Source organism: Moschus berezovskii, chromosome 8 (assembly GCF_049115385.1).
Source record: "Moschus berezovskii isolate FMDL1 chromosome 8, NW_MosBer_1.0, whole genome shotgun sequence".
Taxonomy (NCBI): domain Eukaryota; kingdom Metazoa; phylum Chordata; class Mammalia; order Artiodactyla; family Moschidae; genus Moschus; species Moschus berezovskii.
The window spans coordinates 21135305-21149416 of NC_142467.1; positions in this window are offsets into that span (position 1 = coordinate 21135305).

Genomic DNA, 14112 nt, shown 5'->3' on the forward strand with positions numbered 1-14112 from the left:
AATAGGTTGTTTGATTGCATGATTTTTTTAATAAATCCTTCCCCTCTCCTGTTTTTTGACTGGCACTTCCACAGCTATGACACAGGACAGACTGCAAAAGTCTTGGATCTAGAGAGTGGAAATGATTCAGAGTTGAGTGAAAACCAGGACTCAAAACTCAAGAGCAAGACTAGAGGTCTATTTATTTTGGGAGAGGGCATATAGTTATAAAACCAGGAAATCACTCCAAAATAAAAACAGAAACAACAAACAAACTAATGTGGATGAAGGTACTATCAACTAAGAACTAAACAGGGTTTATTTGGCTTGCAGAAATAAAAAGGAAGGAATAGATGACGAATGTAATGCTTCAGTGATTTAAACGTTAAAAACTCCATATTAGGAAGCTTCACAGACAGAAATCAGTAATGTACTTAGTGCATTGTTAAGAACAGGGTCAGAAAATTCAGTAATTTGTGGAATGTGGTACAGGTTGAAAAGAGTTTTCCAGTTCTGGAACACCAAGGTCAGAGTAGAATTAGAAGTAAGAATGGTTCTCAGCTCTGATTCATCAAATCACTGTCATCCGTTTAGTTCAGTCGCTCAGTCATGTCAAGGCTCACTTGACATGCCAGGCCTCCCTGTCCATCACCAGCTCCCGGAGTTTACCCAAACTCATGTTCATTGAGTCGGTGATGCCATTCAACCGTCTCATCCTCTGTCGTCCCCTTCTCCTCCAGTCTTCAATATTTCCCAGCATCAGGGCCTTTTCAAATGAGTCAGCTCTTCACATCAGGTGGCCAAAATATTGGAGTTTCAGCTTCAACATCAGTCCTTCCAGTGAACACCCAGGACTGATCTCCTTTAGGATGGACTGGTTGGATCTCCTTGCAGTCCAAGGGACTTCCAAGAGTCTTCTCCAATACCACAGTTCAAAAGCATTAATTCTTCAGTGCTCAGCTTTCTTTATAGTCCAACTCTCACATTGACACATGACTACTGGAAAAACCATAGCCTTGACTAGACAGACCTTTGTTGGCAAAGTAATGTCTCTGCTTTTTTTTATTTGAGACTAATTATTTTACAATATTATATTGGTTGGTTTTGCCATACATTGACATGAATCCACCCTGGGTGTACATGAGTTCCCCTTCCTGAACCCCCCTCCCACATCCCTCCTCCCTTTATCCTCCCTCTGGGTCATCCCCACACACCAGCCCCGAGCATCCTGTAACATGCATCAACCCTGAACAGGCGATTAGTTTCACATATGACAACATACATGTTTCAGTGCCATTCTCCCAAATCATCCCACCCTCACCCTCTCCCACAGAGTCCCAAAGACCATTTTATACATCTGTGTCTCTTTTGCTGTGTTGTATACAGGGTTATCATTTGCATCTTTCTAAATTCCATATATATGCATTAGTATACTGTATTGGTGTTTTTCTTTCTGGCTTACTTCACCCTGTATAATAGGCTCTAGTTTCATCCACCTCATTAGAACTGATTCAAATGCATTCTTTTTAATGGCTGAGTAATACTCCATTGTGTATATGTACCACAGCTTTCTTATCCATTCATCTGCAGATGGACATCTAGGTTGCTTCCATGTCCTGGCTATTATAAACAGTGCTGCAGTGAACATTGGAGTACATGTGTCTCTTTCAGTTCTGGTTTCCTTGGTGTGTATGCCCAGGAGTACGATTGCTGGATCATATGGCAGTTCTATTTCCAGTTTTTTGAGGAATCTCCACACTGTTCTCCATAGTGGCTGTACTAGTTTGCATTCCCACCAACAGTGTAAGAGGGTTCCCTTCTCTCCACACCCTCTCCAGCATTTATTGCTTGTAGACTTTTGGATAGCAGCCATTCTGACTGGTGTGAAATGGTATCTCATTGTGGTTTTGATTTGCATTTCTCTGATTATGAGGGATGTTGAGCATTTTTTCATGTGTTTGTTAGCCATCTTTATGTCTTCTTTGGAGAAATGTCTGTTTAGTTCTTTGGCCCAGTTTTTGATTGGGTCACTTATTTTTCTGGAATTGAGCTGCAGGAGCTGCTTGTATATTTTGGAGATTAATCCTTTATCAGTTGTTTCATTTGCTATTATTTTCTTCCATTCTGAAGGCTGTCTTTTCACCTTGCTTATAGTTTCCTTGGCTGTGCAGAAGCTTTTGATTTTAATTAGGTCCCATTTGTTTATTTTTGCTTTTCTTTCCAATATTCTGGGAGGTGGGTCATGGAGGATCCTGCTGTGATTTATGTCAGAGAGTGTTTTGCCTATGTTCTCCTCTAGGAGTTTTATAGTTTCTGGTCTTACATTTAGCTCTCTAATCCATTTTGAGTTTATTTTTGTGTATGGTGTTAGGAAGTGTTCTAGTTTCATTCTTTTACAAGTGGCTGACCAGTTTTCCCAGCACTACTTGTTAAAGAGACTGTCTTTTCTCCATTTTATATTCTTGCCTCCTTTGTCAAAGATAAGGTGTCCATAGGTGCGTGGATTTATCTCTGGGCTTTCTATTTTGTTCCATTGATCTATATTTCTGTCTTTATGCCAATACCATACTGTGTTGATGACTGTGGCTTTGTGGTAGAGCCTGAAGTCCGGCAGGTTAATTCCCCCAGTTCCATTCTTCTTCCTCAAGACTGCTTTGGCTATTCGAGGTTTTTTGTATTTCCATACAAATTGTGAGATTATTTGTTCTAGTTCTGTGAAAAAGATCATTGGTAGCTTGATAGGGATTGCATTGAATGTATAAATTACTTTGGGTAGTATACTCATTTTCACAATATTTATTCTTCCAATCCACGAACACGGTATATTTCTCCATCTATTAGTGTCCTCTTTGATTACTTTCACTAGTGTTTTATAGTTTTCTATGTACAAGTCTTTTGTTTCCTTAGGTAGATATATTCCTAAGTATTTAATTCTTTTCGTTGCAACAGTGAATGGAATAGTTTCCTTAATTTCTCTTTCTATTTTCTCATTATTAGTGTATAGGAATGCAAGGGATTTCCGTGTGTTGATTTTATATCCTGCAACTTTATTGTATTCATTGATTAGCTCTAGCAGTTTTCTGGTAGAGTTTTTAGGATTTTCTGTGTAGAGGATCATGTCATCAGCGAACAGTGAAAGTTTTACTTCTTCTTTTCCAATTTGTATTCCTTTTATGTCTTTTTCTGCTCTGATTACTGTAGCCAAAACTTCCAGAACTAGGTTGAATAGTAGTGGTGAGAGTGGGCACCCTTGTCTTGTTCCTGACTTTAGGGGAAATGCTTTCAGTTTTTCACCATTGAGGATAATGTTTGCTGTGGGTTTGTCATATACAGCTTTTATTATGTTGAGGTATGACCCTTCTATTCCCACTTTCTGGAGGGTTTTTATCATAAATAGATGTTGAATTTTGTCGAAGACTTTCTCTGCATCTATTGAGATAATCAAATGATTTTTATTTTTCAGTTTGTTAATGTGGTGTATTAGGTTGATTGATTTGCAGATATTGAAGAATCCTTGCATTCCTGGGATAAAGACCATTGGTCATGATGTATGATCTTCTTAATATGTTGTTGGATTCTGATTGCTAGAATTTTGTTAAGGATTTTTGCATCTATGTTCATCAGTGATATTGGCCTGTAGTTTTCTTTTTTTGTGGGATCTTTACCAGGTTTTGGGATTAGGGTGATGGTGGCCTCATAGAATGAGTTTGGAAGTTTCCCTTCCTCATCAATTTTCTGGAAGAGTTTGAGTAGAATAGGTGTTAGCTCTTCTCTAAATTTTTGGTAGAATCCAGCTGTGAAGCCGTCTGGACCTGGGCTTTTGTTTGCTGGAAGATTCTTGATTACAGCCTCTATTTCCTTGCTTGTGATGGGTCTGTTCAGATTTTCTATTTCTTCCTGGTACAGTTTTGGAAAGTTGTACTTTTCTAGGAATTTTTCCATTTCTTCCAGGTTATTCATTTTATTGCCATATAATTGCTGATAGTATTCTCTAATAATCCTTTGTATTTCTGTGTTGTCAGTTGTGATCTCTCCATTTTCATTTCTAATTTTATTGACTTGGTTCTTCTCCCTTTGTTTCTCGATGAGTCTGGATAGTGGTTTGTCAATTTTATTTACCTCCTCAAAGAACCAGCTTTTGGCTTTGTTTATTTTTGCTATGGTCTCTTTTGTTTCTTTTGCATTTATCTCTGCCCTAATTTTTACGATTTCTTTCCTTCTACTGACCCTGGTGTTCTTCATTTCTTCCTTTTCTAGTTGCTTTAGATGTAGAGTTAGGTTATTTAGCTGATTTTTTTCTTGTTTCTTGAGGTGTGCCTGTATTGCTAAGAACTTCCCCCTTAGCACTGCTTTTACAGTGTCCCAGAGGTTTTGGGTTGTTGTGTTTTCATTTTCATTCATTTCTATGCATATTTTGATTTCTCTTTTGATTTCTTCTATGATTTGTTCATTATTCAGCAGCGTGTTGTTCAGCCTCCATATGTTGGCATTTTTAATAGTTTTTGTCCCATAATTGAGATCTAATCTTACTGCATTGTGATCAGAAATGATGCTTGGAATGATTTCAATTTTTTTGAATTTACCAAGGCTAGATTTATGGACCAAGATGTGATCTATCCTGGAAAAGGTTCCATGTGCGCTTGAGAAAAAGGTGAAATTCATTGTTTGGGGGTGAAATGTCCAAAGGTATCTATTAGGTCTAACTGGTCTATTGTATCATTTAAAGTTTGTGTTTCCTTGTTAATTTTCTGTTTAGTTGATCTATCCATACATGTAAGTGGGGTATTAAAGTCTCCCATTATTATTGCATTGTTGTTAATTTCCCCTTTCATACTTGTTAGTAATTGTCTTACATATTGCAGTGCTCCTATGTTGGGTGCATAAATATTTATAATTGTTATATCTTCTTCTTGGATTGATCCTTTGATCATTATGTAGTTTCCTTCTTTGTCTCTTTTCACAGCCTTTGTTTTAAAGTCTATTTTATCTGATATGAGTATTGCTACTCCTGCTTTCTTTTGGTCTCTATTTGCATGGAATATCTTTTCCAGCCCTTCACTTTCAGTCTGTATGTGTCCCTCGTTTTGAGGTGAGTCTCTTGTAGACAACATATATGGGGGTCTTGTTTTAGTATCCATTCAGCCAGCCTTTGTCTTTTGGTTGGGGCATTCAACCCATTTACGTTTAAGGTAATTATTGATAAGTATGATCCCGTTGCAATTTTCTTTATTGCTTTGGGTTCGAGTTTATACACCCTTTCTGTGTTTCCTGTCTAGAGAAGATCCTTTATTATTTGTTGGAGAGCTGGTTTGGTGATGCTGAATTCTCTCAGCTTTTGCTTGTCTGTAAAGCTTTTGATTTCTCCTTCATATTTGAATGAGATCCTTGCTGGGTACAGTAATCTGGGCTGTAAGTTATTTTCTTTCATCACTTTAAGTATGTCTTGCCATTCCCTCCTGGCCTGAAGAGTTTCTTTTGAAAGATCAGCTGTTATCCTTATGGGAATCCCCTTGTGTGTTGTTTGCTGCTTTTCTCTTGCTGCTTTTAATATTTGTTCTTTGTGTTTGATCTTTGTTAATTTGATTAATATGTGTCTTGGAGTATTTCACCTTGGGTTTATCCTGTTGGGGACTCTCTGGGTTTCTTGGACTTGGGTGATTATTTCTTTCCCCATTTTAGGGAAGTTTTCAACTATTATCTCCTCAAGTATTCTCTCATGGTCTTTCTTTTTGTCTTCTGGGACTCCTATGATTCGAATGTTGGAGCATTTAACATTGTCCCAGAGGTCTCTAATATTGTCCTCATTTCTTTTAATTCGTTTTTCTTTTTTCCTCTCTGTTTCATTTATTTCTACAATTCTATCTTCTAGCTCGCTTATCCTGTCTTCTGCCTCCATTATTCTACTGTTTGTTCCCTCCAGAGTGTTTCTGATCTCATCTATTGCATTATTCATTGTATATTGACTCTTTTTTAATTTCCTCTAAGTCCTTATTAAACCTTTCTTGCATCTTCTCAATCCTTTTCTCCAGGTTATTTATCTGTAACTCCATTTTGCTTTCAAGATTTTGAATCATTTTCACCATCAAAATTCGAAATTCTTTATCAGGTAGATTCCCTATATCTTCCTCTTTTGTTTGTGTTGGTGGGCATTTATCTTGTTCCTTTACTTGCTGGGTATTTCTCTGCTTCTTCATCTTGCTTATATTGTTTTGCTTGGGGTGGTCTTTCCCTCTTCTGGCCGTTTGTGGAGATCTCTTTATTATGTAGTTTCCTCGCTATGTGAGGGGTTGGACAGGTGACTTGTCAAGGTTCCCAGGTTAGTGAAGCTGTGTCGGTGTTCTGGTGGGTGGAGCTGGATTTCTTCTCTCTGGAGTGCAATGAAGTGTCCAGTAATGAGTTATGAGATGTCAGTGGGTTTGGAGTGACTTTGTGCAGCCTGTATATTGAAGCTCAGGGCTATTTTCCTGTGTTGCTGGAGAATTTGTGTGGTATGTCTTGCTCTGGAACTTGTTGACCCTTGGGTGGTGCTTGGTTTCAGTGTAGGTATGGAGATGTTTGATGAGCTCCTATCGATTAATGTTCCCTGGAGTCAGGAGTTCTCTGGTGTTCTCAGGATTCGGGCTTAAGCCTATTGCCTCTGGTTTTTGGTCTTATTCTTGGAGTAGCCTCTAGACTACTCTGTCTGTCATTTCCAAGGTGGTTCCCTTTGTTTTAGCTTCTGTTTGCTGGTCTCTTCAGTGTCTAATTTCCGCCCTGACACTAGGGTGTGGGTGGACACTTTTTAAGGCTCAGTTGTTCAGTCCTGTTCTGGGAAGGGAGGAACACTGCAGACAAATATCTCTGGTGTCTGTGGAGAGTGTTTGCCGCGTCTCGGCCACACTGGGTTTGCCCCCACTCACGGCGCGTGTGCTGTCCCAGTCTACACTGCACAGGCTCTAGGTTGCTCTGCTGGGAACTGTCCGAGGCTGGCGCTGGGTTTTATGCACTTCCCAGGTCTGAGCAGCTCAAGTTCAGGTTCTCGGGTACTCCACAAAGGTGCAGACTTGGTTGGGCCTGCGTTTTGTGCCTTCCCTGATCCGAGCAGCTCAGGGGACCAGGTGTTTGGCGAGCACGGTCGCTGCGACTTATCACCTCCCCAGTTCCTGCCACTCGGTTTTCTGGGTGTACAACTGGCCCACCTTCTCAGGCAGATATCGACTGGCCCGAGCCCAAGAAGTCTTGATTAGCAATGAAGCCTGCCTGCAGTTTGGTATCGGATGCCTTTCTGGGGCCGCGGTTGCCCCCTCCGGCTCTGGCTGCCCTCCCTTGCCTGTCTCGGCGGGGGGGTGGGGGATGGGCTGACTGCAGCCAGCTCGCTCTGCTCAGTCCTTTGTTCTGTGAGCGGGGCTGGCGGAGTCTTAGGTTAGAGCTTTCCGCCTTTTCGTGGGGAAGCTATCCCAGTCTGCTTTGCTATCCCCAGTTAGATCTCTCAGATTGTTCTCGTGGCATTCAAGCCCAGTCCTCTCTCTAAGCAGTTCAGCCGGCTCCTCCCTGCCCAGCTCCTGCTTGCTAATGGCAGATGCAGGTGTCTGCCGCTGCTTCTCTGATGGGAGTTACCATTTGGCGGGTAATCTGTGGGTTTTAATTATTTCTTTCTTTTTCCTCCCAGTTATGTGGCCCTCTGATGTTTCAAGGCTCACCACAGATTCATCAGTGAGAGTGTTTCCTGGTGTTTGGAAACTTCTCTCTTTTTAAAGCCTCCCTTCCCGGGATAGAGCTCTGTCCTTACTTCTTTTGTCTCTCTTTTTATCTTTTATGTTTTTTCCTACCTCCTTTCGAAGACAATGGGCTGCTTTTCTGGGTGCCTGATGTCCTCTGCCAGCATTCAGAAGTTGTTTTGTGGACTTTACTCCGGGTTCAAATGTTCTTTTGATGAATTTGTGGGGGAGAAAGTGGTCTTGCCGTCCTATTCCTCCACTATCTTGTTCTGGTCTGCCCCCAGGTTCGTCTCTGCTTTTTAATATGCTATCTAGATTGGTCATAACTTTCCTTCAAAGGAGTAAGTGTCTTTTAATTTCATGGCTGCAATCACCATCTACAGTGATTTTAAAGCCCAGAAAAATTAAGTCAACCACTGTTTCCCCATCTATTTCCCATGAAGGGATAGGACTGGATGACATGATGTTAAGTTTTCTGAATTTTGAGCTTTAAGCCAAACTTTTCACTCTCCTTTTTCACTTTCATCAAGAGTTTCTTTAGTTTTTCTTCACTTTCTGCCATAAGGGTGGTGTCATCTGCATATCTGAGGTTATTGATATTTCTCCCAGCAATCTTGATTCCAGCTTGTGTTTCTTCCAGCCCAGCATTCCTCATGATGTACTCTGCAAATAAGTTAAATAAGCAGGGTTACAATATGCAGCCTTGATGTACTCCTTTTCCTATTTGGAACCAGTCTGTTGTTCCATGTCCAGTTCTAACTGTTGCTTCCTGACCTGCATACAGGTTTCTCAAGAGCCAGGTCAGGTGGTCTGGTATTCCCACCTCATTCAGAGTTTTCCACAGTTTATTGTGATCCACACAATCAAAGGCTTTGGAATAGTCAATAAAGCAGAAATAGATGTTTTTATGGAACTCTCTTGCTTTTTCCATGATCCAGCAGATGTTAGCAATTTGATCTGTGGTTCCTCTGCCTTTTCTAAAACCTGCTTGAACATCCGGAAGTTCACAGTTCATGTGTTGTTGAAGCCTGGCTTGGAGAATTTTGAGCATGACTTTACTAGCGTGTGAGATGAGTACAATTGTGCAGTAGTTTGAGCATTCTTTGGCATTGCCTTTCTTTGGGATTGGAATGAAGACTGACCTTTTCCAGTCCTGTGGCCACTGCTGAATTTTCCAAATTTACTGGCATATTGAGTGCAGCACTTTGACAGCATCATCTTTCAGGATTTGAAATAGCTCAACTGGAATTCCATCACTTCCACTAGCTTTTTTCGTGGTGATGCTTTCTAAGGCCCCCTTGACTTCGCATTCCAGGATGTCTGAGAGAGGCTAATCAGGGAGGAGATTTCCTTAGGATATTGTCTAAGGTCCCCCTTCAGGTTTGTAACACTGATTACATAAGACATTCAGTTCAGTCAGTTCAGTTCAGTCGCTCAGTCGTGTCCGACTCTCTGCGACCCCATGAATCACAGCACGCCAGGCTTCCCTATCCATCACCAACTCCCGGAGTACACTCAAACTCATGTCCACAGAGTCGGTGATGCCATCCAGCCATCTCATTCTCCGTCGTCCCCTTCTCCTCCCGCCCCCAACCTTTCCCAGCATCAGAATCTTTTCCAGTGAGTCAACTCGTCGCATGAGGTGGCCAAAGTATTGCAGTTTCAGCTTTAGCATCAGTCCCTCCAATGAACATCCAGGATTGATCTCCTCTAGAATGGACTGGTTGGATCTCCTTGCAGTATAAGGGACTCTCAAGAGTCTTCTCCAACACCACAGTTCAAAAGCATCGATTCTTCGGCGATCAGCCTTCTTCACAGTCCAACTCTCACATCCATACATGACCACGGGAAAAACCATTGCCTTGACTAGACGGACCTTGGTTGGCAAAGTAATGTCTCTGCTTTTTAATATACTATCAAGGTTGGTCATAACTTTCCTTCCAAGGAGCAAGCGTCTTTTAATTTCATGGCTGCAATCAGCATCTGCAGTGATTTTGACCAACCAAACTCCAGCTTTCCTTGTTGTGTTACTTACCTCCACCCTTCTACCCTTGTCAAGGAGGAACAGTCAGTCACCCTATTTCTGTTACGGCCCGTGTTGCCATTGACACTGAAGTATGAATACTTTTCTACACGACTTATTTCAGCTACTGGATTCTTCGCTCCTTGAGGCCAGGTGCTTTATCTTAATTCTGCATTGTATGACATAATGCCTTGAACGTAGCAGATGTTTAAAAGATACTTTATGAATATGTGAAAGAAGAGATTAATTATTTTAAAGAAGGCAACTTTAAGCTTTTTAGACTGTGTTCTCAGAGTCAGGACTTAAAAGGAAGAAGTTTCAAATGTGGGAAATATCCTTTGGTTTCTTTCTTTAGTAATATATCTTTTGTCCATTTAAAAATTGGATTATCTACCTTTTAAATTTACTTGTATTCAAAATATATTCTGGGACAAGTTCCTTGTCAGATATATGTAATGCCAGTATATTCTCTCATCCTGTGACTTTTTTTAAAATAACCAAATATTAACAATATATATTGTATGGTATACAAAACTTAGCTATTGTAGTAGATGTTGTTACTGCTTACCTCAAGTGGATGGGGAAGTGATAAGGATTGGGAAGGTACAAAAAGAGGCTTCTGTGTTGTTAATAATATTCTGTGTTTTGATCTGATCTAGATAGAGTTCCCGGGGAAGGCAATGGCACGCCACTCCAGTACTCTTGCCTAGAAAATCGCATGGACAGAGGAGCCTGGTGGGCTGCAGTCCATGGGGTCGCTACTAGTCGGACACAACTGAGCGACTTCACTTTCACACATTGGAGAAGGAAATGGCACCCCACTCCAGTGTTCTTGCCTGGAGAATCCCAGGGACAGTGGAGCCTGGTTGGCTGCCATCTATGGGGTCGCACAGAGTCGGACACGACTGAAGCGATTTAGCAGCAGCCACAGCAGCAGATAGAGTTCCACTGGCATATGCTCAGGTGTGCATTTAATATCTTTCTACTTTGCTAGATCTCAATAAAAAGTAAAAATAAAGAAATTATGTGTATGAAAGAGCCTTTTAAAATAACATATACTTTTAGTCACTGTCAAAGCAAGGAAGTTCAAGCTATTTAAATGAAGAAAAATAGACTTCTGCCTTTCTCAGTGCAATCCAGACCAGCCCATGCATACTTGGATGTTTCATGAATTCTCTCTATGTGGTAACTGGCATAAGCATGGCTACAAGTTAAACAGCCATTTCAAATTACTTAGATTTACTAATCAGTGTCATTTCTCAACCATTTAGACTTACCATGTGGGAATATCTGAATAGTCTGTTGAGAGGATCCTATCAGTCCAAAAGGATTGTGATTGTTGGATTCAGGTTCATCTGGCCTCTTGAGGCATATCGTAAATCATGAGGCATAAGCAAATTTTTATTCATTAAACTACTTCCAGTTAGCACTCTGCAGGGAAACCATTTTTTTTTTCTCCTTCTTACTTAAAATTGGGTTTAAAGCTCTCTAATATTTATTATATTCAACTTGTTGTCCCAAATGGAAATATACTTTAGCCTTTACTACAAAAACCTATAGAATTCTTTGCCTAAATGGAAGATCTGGTTAGATTTCTTTTCTGGGTGACTTCCCTTCTGTTTATTTAAAGGGAGTTTTAAAGGGATCATTTCTATCTTATGTGGTCCCTATATGTATCCTCATACAACATTAAGCTCTGCCTAAAAATTTTCTTTCTAATTTTAAAGAGTCACAAAGGCCATAATATCTAATTTATTGTAAGCATTAACATTGTAAACTAAAACTATAGCATCACTTTCTTAAAAGTATCCAACAGAGTATAAGTATTAAAATATCAATCCAACATCATCCATTTAAAAAAATGAACAAAATGTTTTAATAGTTGGAGACATTTTTTCTTGAATTCATACTGTGATCCCATTTTCTCCAAAGAGTTTAACTTAGTACAATACATATTTATGCTTGAAAATCTTTTTTATTGTATAATTATCTTAATTCTTAGCAACAGAAATATTTACCTTCAGTTCAGTTCAGTCCCTCAGTCGTGTCCGACTTTTTGTGACCCCATGAATCATAGCACGCCAGGCCTCCCTGTCCATCACCAACTCCCTGAGTTCACTCAAACTCACCTCCATAGAGTCGGTGATGCCATCCAGCCATCTCATTTGGTGATAAAAATAAGATTCTTTCTGGGGAACAGGAAGTAGAAGCATGAGTTATTTTAATGTGTTGTACAAATATTCTGTATTATGTATCACAGAGTACCAGAAGTTTACAAGACTCCTGTATGTCGTTGAGACACTTTCTCCAATGCAAGGGTCTCAAGTCATTCATTATCTTGTTCTACTTTCCAGGGTTTGTTATTATGGTGGTGGCAGTTGTGGTTAGCTTAATTCATGTAAAATATTCTGAGTATCAAATATCATAATCAGTTATAAGAGAAGAAATTTTGGTTTACAAGCATTGTACTTGGTATCTGGGGAATACTAGAATTTCCATTGGTATTCAGTATTTACCCCTCTGGTAAGATTGGTGCTCCTGTAGCAAGTCAGGCAAAACAGTGCCCATTTGCATTGGCCCGTGGACTTGGTTTTCACAATCGCCAGACCTTAATATTCCCACCACATAGGTAAAGATCTGCTCTGTACCTCCACCATTTATTAAGATTATCTTCCTTTTTTTTTTTTGCAAAAGCAAGAATGGGGTTTATTTCTTGCTCGAGCTAGGGCTCCTGCCCCTCCCAGCGCAGTGGAATGCAGACAAGAGCCCCGAGCCCAGGTCACAGCGGTTTTTATAGTCTTAGATTACATAAGCACCTATTTTTGTTCAAAAGATCAAGCTGGCAGAAGCTCATTGGCCAGTTTATGCATGCGCAGGGTTTTTCTGGGGGATTTCCCTTTTTCCCCTTTTTCCTCTGATTGGCCTGATTTTTGGTGCCAGAGGGGGAGGAGTTTCTTAATTTTGGCACCAGTGGGATCTTCTTAGGGAGGAGTTTCTGTGAACTTAGCCTCCACCCTGTCTCCAGGAGTTCGAAACTTAGGCCTAAGCAAGGTCTCAGGCCTATCCTGGCTACTCAGATGTTAGGGCTGCTAAAATCTTCCCCCTTTTCTGTTGTTCAAACGAAGGAATCTTCCTCCGTGGGTAGAGTTTGATCCAGGGATCTTTATACAGCCTTACTCAAAAACAATTTTAGGAATCTTTACTTAAAAACAACCTTATCTAAAATGGAGTAACTTTGGTTTTACGAGCGGCAAGCACACTGGTCCGTCTAGTCAAGGCAATGGTTTTTCCCGTGGTCATGTATGGATGTGAGAGTTGGACTGTGAAGAAAGCTGATCGCCGAAGAATTGATGCTTTTGAACTGTGGTGTTGGAGAAGACTCTTGAGAGTCCCTTATACTGCAAGGAGATCCAACCAGTCCATTCTAAAGGAGATCAATCCTGGATGTTCATTGGAGGGACTGATGCTAAAGCTGAAACTCCAATACTTTGGCCACCTCATGAGACGAGTTGACTCACTGGAAAAGACTCTGATGCTGGGAAAGGTTGGGGGCGGGAGGAGAAGGGGACGACGGAGAATGAGATGGCTGGATGGCATCACCGACTCTGTGGACATGAGTTTGAGTGTACTCCGGGAGTTGGTGATGGACAGGGAGGCCTGGCGTGCTGTGATTCATGGGGTCGCGGAGAGTCGGACACGACTGAGCGACTGAACTGAACTGAACTGAACTGAATGCATTTTTGCTTCTGTACTTTGCTTGCTGCTTGCTGCTCGTAAAACCAAGATTCTCTTTCAAAAATTAAATCACAATAGAATAAGAATTTTAAGACTTCAGTATTGTAGTATTTAAGAGGAAATTTAAGGAGATTTTGGTTCAGTTGTCTGTTGAGAATTCTCTTCCCTGATAGGACAAAGGATCAGGCAATTTAACACTGTGGCTAAAAGCCCAGGTGTCAAGGGGAGAACCTGGGTTTGAGGCCAAGCTTTCCAACTTGTAAGCCTCCAGATCTTAGGCAAGCTCAGGAAGCTCACAGAGTCAGGCTCCTCACCTCTAAAACTTGGGTAACAGTATTTATCTGCAGGCTGTTTTATAAGAGAGGGGCAGGAGGAAACATACATTTAGCCCCTCAGTTCAGTTCAGTTCAGTCGCTCAGTAGTGTCCGACTCTTTGCGACCCCATGAATCACCAACTCCCGGAGTTCACTCAAACTCATGTCCATCGAGTCGGTGATGCCATCCAGCCATCTCATTCTCTGTTGTCCCCTTCTCCTCCCGCCCCCAATCCTTCCCAGCATCAGAGTCTTTTCCAGTGAGTCAACTCGTCGCATGAGGTGGCCAAAGTATTGGAGTTACCTTAATTGAAGTTAAAATCTCTATTTCTTGTGACCATTAATCTACAAATTTTAAACTTTT